At 41.5% G+C, this 5,818-nt stretch overlaps 1 non-coding gene across 1 annotated transcript; it reads right to left on the bottom strand.

Moving 5' to 3' along the window:
* Nucleotides 1-3,441: 3,441 nt before the first annotated feature.
* LOC148568241 (small nucleolar RNA R71) lies at nt 3,442-3,548 on the bottom strand. The gene has a single exon (XR_015882001.1). It is a non-coding gene; the product is annotated as a small nucleolar RNA R71 (small nucleolar RNA).
* Between the last annotated feature and the right edge of the window lie 2,270 nt (nt 3,549-5,818).

Genomic DNA, 5,818 nt, shown 5'->3' with positions numbered 1-5,818 from the left:
GAGCTAAGTTCCCTAAACATGCATCAAAGGAGCTACCATAAACACTGAAATCGTCCATGAAGACTTCCTTGCAATCCTCCAAAAGATCTGAGAAAACACTTGTCATGCACATTTGAAACATTACCGGTGCATTACATAAGCCAAACGGCATTCTTTTATATGCAAACGTTCCAAAGGGACAAGTAAAGGTAGTTTCCTCCTGATCCTCAGGAGTTATATGAATTTGGAAGTACCCCGTATATCCATCTAAAAAGTAGTAATGGAATTTACCTGCCAAGCGATCCAGCATTTGGTCAATGAATGACAACGGGTAATGGTCTTTCCACATTGCTTGATTTAGCCGGCGGTAATCAATGCACACTTGCCAAGTATTTTGAATCCGGGTTGTGATGTCAGGGCATTTTGGCCAGTTTCACTGACCTTTTCTTTACTGTTTTTAGGGTAGTTTCATGTATTTCCTTAGGAAATAAGCTAGTTTTGGGTAGATATTCACTTACATCTTGATTCAAGCATACATTGTGCACTCTACATGATTTCATGAGGATTTTTCATGAATTTAAGGACAAATTGGATGTTGCCTTTCCTATAACTTGGACTAGAACTAAGTTAACGTGAACTCTAACGTGGAAGAAAGGAAATAGAGCCAACGTTAATGACACTTAACATTATCACTAACGTTGGACCAAGCTCATAAGTGGCCACGTTAGTCACCACGTTAACTTAGTTAACGTGGCCTCTAACGTTAAGAAGAAAGGGGGGAAGCCAACATTAGTGACATTCAACATTATCACTAACGTTGGCCAAGTCACACTAGGCCACGTTAACTCCCACGTTAACCTAGTTAACGTGGAAGCTAACGTGAAGAAGGGAGGTGACGCCAACGTTAGTGACACCCAACATTGTCACTAACGTTGGAAGGAGCCCACACATGCCACCATGAGCCACGTTAACTCCCACGTTAACTTAGTTAACGTGGAAGCTAACGTGGATAAGGGAATGATGAGCCAACGTTAGTGACACTCAACTTTGTCACTAATGTTGGAGATGGCTAGCATGGCCACGTTAGAAGCCACATTAACCTAGTTAACGTGGACTCTAACGTGGGAGCTAAGGGGCACATTGGAACGTTAGTGACAATGTTAAGTGTCACTAACGTTCTCGAAGGTTGGCAAGCTTACGTTAAAAGAGCCACGTTAACTAAGTTAACGTGGACTCTAACGTAGGGAAGGGGGAGGCTTCTCAACGTTATTGGGAAGTTAAGTCCCAATAACGTGCGCGAAGGATAAAGAGGCAATGTTAGTGGCAACGTTTGTGCCACTAACGTTGAAGTTAACGTGGCTTTTACTTGGGTAAGGAACGTTAGTGAAAAAGTTGAACGTCACTAACGTTCTCAAACCCATATTTTCACTAAACGTTAACACCACTAACGTCCTGAGCCAAAGCCTCTGCCCACTTCACACTTTCTCTCTGCAAGTAAAGCCAAGCCCAATGAAGAAGATAACTGCTTCAAACTCAAGATCCAAAGGCCCAGACCCAAGACTTGAAGAACCAACTAGAAGAGTAGAAGAGTAGTATATATAGGAGTAGCTTTGAATTATTTGGAGAGTTGGAAATTATAGGGTGCCTCTGGACATAGAACTACTCTCTGTAATTACTTTCTCTGCACTTCTAGTATCATCATGTATTATCCATCTTTGGTTTCATTTTCTAGAGCTATGAACAACTAAACCCCTTTCATTGGGTTAGGGAGCTCTGTTGTAATTTGATGGATCAACACTAGTTTTCATTATTCTTCTTCTATCTTTTCTCTTGATTTTACTTGAAAGCTTTCGATCTTCATCCAATTGGGTAGTTATCTTGGAAAAGAAGCTATTCATACTTGGATCTCTTCTGAACCTTGAAAGAGGAAAGAAGAGATCAAGCTAGAAATGCTTTCTCATGCTGGACCAAATTGGGTTTGGATGGATATGTGACTATAATCCTCTCAACACTTGATTTGGGAAATACATGTGGTATAATTAGTGACCATACTTCATCTTTTCTCATGAACAATTGACCAAGGAATTGGCTATTGATCAAGATTTGAGAGATTGAATTACAAGAAATTGTAATTCAATCACTTAAGATTGCCAAGGAGATCAATGAGTGCATTGATTGAGGAAGAGATGAAAATGAAATTGATCCAGAGAATGCAACATCTCCTAAGCCCAATGAACTCCCCATTTCTGATCTTACCCATTCTCTTTAATTTCTGTTATTTACTCTTATGAGCAATTTCCCCATTCCCATTTACAATTCTGCAATTTACTTTGAGTCATTTACTTTCTGTTCTTTAATTCTAGCATTTACTTTTTCTGCCATTTACTTTCCCGCCATTTTATTTTCTGCAATTCTCACTTCAAATTCTGATTCGCTCAACTAGAACATTCCTCTAATTAAAGTTGCTTGATCAATCAATCCTTGTGGGATTCGACCTCACTCTATTGTGAGTTTTTACTTGACGACAAATTCGGTACACTTGCCGAAGGAAATTTGTTATGAGATAAGTTTTCCGTGCATCAAGTTTATGGCGCCGTTGCCGGGGATTGATTGTGCATCAACAATGATTAAATTGGAGGATAACTAGATTGAGCATTTTATTTTGTTTGATTTAATTTTCTGTTTGAGTCATTTACTTCCTGTTTTAGTTAATTTCTTCCCTTCCCCCTACTTTTTCTTTGTTATTTACCATTCATCTCACTAACCCACTAACTGTTTGATATATTGCATCACTCACACTGACAGTAATTCTGACAGATATACTTTCTGCACCTATTCTCTTTTCTTGTACTTGTTGGTTGTATGACAGGGAGAAGAAGCGGGGCTTCAACTTCCTTTGATTCTGAACCTGAGAGAACCTTCCTTAGACTAAGAAGGGAGGTAAGAGAAAAATGTGTAGTTGGTGCTGAAGAAGAGGAGGAACACTTTGAGGAATACTTTGAACCAAACATGGAAGAAAACATGGAAAACCATCACGAAGAATAGACTCACAACCATGGCGGAAGAGGTCGAGCAAATCATGATGGGGAGGATAGAAGAGTTTTAGGCTCTTACATCAATCCAAACCCAGGAAACTGTGGAAGTAGCATTCAAAAGCCAACCATCCATGCCAACAATTTTGAACTAAAACCACAGCTCATCACCCTTGTTCAGAACAACTGTTCATTCAGAGGAAGTGTCCAAGAAGACCCCAATCAACATCTAACCACCTTCCTGAGAATATGTGACACAGTGAAGTCTAATGGTGTTCATCCTGACGCCTATAGACTGCTCTTATTTCCATTCTCACTCAAGGATAAAGCAGCCAAGTGGCTGGAGTCTTTCCCAAGGGAGAGCTTGATAACTTGGGAAGATGTGGGGAACAAATTCTTAGCAAGATTTTACCCTCCTCAACGAATCAATAGGCTGAGAGCTGAGGTCCAAACTTTCAGGCAACAAGATGGTGAGACTTTATATGAAGCATGGGAGAGGTTTAAAGACCTAACAAGGAGGTGCCCACCAGATATGTTCAATGAATGGGTGCAGCTGCACATTTTCTATGAAGGGCTTTCCTATGAGTCAACGAAGGCAGTAGACCATTCATCCGGTGGATCTTTGAACAAGAAGAAGACCATTGAGGAGGCCATAGATGTCATTGAGACAGTAGCAGAGAACGACTACTTCTATGCCTCCGAATGAGAGAACACAAGAGGAGTAATGGAGCTAAACAATGTAGATGCTCTGCTGGCCCAAAACAAGCTCATTACCCAGTAGCTAGCTGACCTCACCAAGAAGATGGAGAGGAACCAAGTAGCAGCAATCTCCACTTCATCAACAACCCAAGAAGGAGTGAATGAAGAAGTAGAGGGTAGTGAGGAGCAAGCCAACTACATTAGGAATTTACCTAGATAAAACCATGATCCATACTCCAGGACCTACAACCCTGGATGGAGGAATCACCCAAACTTTGGGTGGAGAAATCAACAAGACCAAAGCCTTGATCAAAGACGCCCAAATCGAAACAATGCAGCCCACCAACACTTCACATCTAGGCCATATCAACATCCCCATAACAACACCTCTCCACATTCATATCAAGGCCAGAATAACCCTCCTCAGCCTGACCTATCATCATTTGATGAAAGAATCTCAAGGATTGAGAATCTACTTGAAGGCATAAGCAAGGAAATTCAAGACAACAAGGTGTTCAAGGAGGAAGTGCGAGCCAGTTTCAAGAACCAGGGAGACACAATCAAGAGGTTGGAATCTCAAGTGGGGTATCTCTCTGAACAAATTCCCAAACCCACAAATGGATTCCCAAGTGACACAGAGAAGAATCCGAGAGGTGAAACAAAGAAAGTAAGATGAGAAGATTGCAAGATGGTCACTATAAGTGATAAGGAGAGTGAGGACTAGCCCAGCAAGCTGTCAGAACAACCTGAAGATACCTCAGTAGAGGAGGGGGAAAAAGAATACCAAGAACCAGAAATCTCAAAACAGGAGCTGCTGAGACTCTATGCACCTTTTCTCCAACTGCTCAATGGTGCTATGGAGAAGAGAATATACTCAAGATTTTTTGACTTGTTTGCATCTTTGCATGTGAACATACCGTTCATCAAGACTATCCAACAAATGCCTGCATACATCAAGTATATGAAGGAGCTGCTTCCCAAGAAAAGCTCACTCAAGGGAGGCCAAACTATAGTGATGAACAAGGAGTGCAGTGCCCTCATTCAACCGCAGTTGCCTACGAAAAGAAAAGATCCAGGGAGTTTTCATGTCCCCTGTGCCATAGGGGAAACAATGTTTGATAGAGCACTCTGCGATTTGGGAGCAAGCATCAACTTAATGCCCTTATCCCTGGAGAAGAGGCTGCAGATCAATGAGATATTGCCCACAGATGTAGTCATCAGGCTGGCTGACAAAACTCAAAAACAAGCAAGAGGGGTGGTGGAAAACGTGTTGTTAAAGGTGGGGAAATATTTTCTTCCCATAGACTTTGTCATCTTGGACATGAAAGAGAGTCACACTCACCCAATCATATTGGGAAGACCATTCCTAGCTACAGCTAGAGCACTCATAGATGTGGAGTGAGGGGAGCTAATATTGAGGATCCACGATGAACGACTCAGCTTTAATGTCTTCAAACTCTCACAAGAAGCAGACCAAGAAAACAAAGAACCAAGCAATGATCATAATGAGATGTTGACAGAGGAAACAAGCACTAAAGCACAACCAACACATCTGAGAACCCCACTGAATGATGAACAAGGCAAACAGCAATTGTCACAGCTCAAGGAGAAGCTGGAGGAACCTAAACCACCAGAGACATGTGAACACAACAACAAAATTCCCTTAGAAGAAGGAGTTGCCAAGAGCAAGGCAGCATCAAAAGGGACAAAGAAGAAGGTACCAAGGGGGTGGAGGAACAAGAAGATCCCTATGGAAGACTTCTCTCCTGGAGATAAAGTGATCTCAGCTTACTTCCCAGATATCCCCCCTAATCTCCCAACTGTACCATCTCAGTTACCTAAGGTTTTCACTATCAACAGAGTTCTCTCCTTGAAACATGTAGAGATCATTGACACAACCAATGAATATAAGTCCAAGGCAAGAGGGGAGGACTTGAAGTATTATCAACCTCCCTGATGAAGGGGAAACGTCAAGCTAGTGATGCTAAAGAAGCGCTTCATGGGAGGCAACCCATGTTTTATTAGCTTTTACTAGTGAATAAGTCAATATTCATGAATTCCAACCCAAACTTGACAAAAACTTGGTGAAGTCCTTATATTGCAGTGTA

Source organism: Arachis ipaensis, chromosome B4, assembly GCF_059453495.1.
Source record: "Arachis ipaensis isolate K30076 ecotype BB chromosome B4, ASM5945349v1, whole genome shotgun sequence".
NCBI classification, from domain to species: Eukaryota; Viridiplantae; Streptophyta; class Magnoliopsida; order Fabales; family Fabaceae; genus Arachis; species Arachis ipaensis.
The sequence above is the reverse complement of the archived record's forward strand: the minus strand, read 5'-3'. Positions and strand labels throughout refer to the sequence as shown.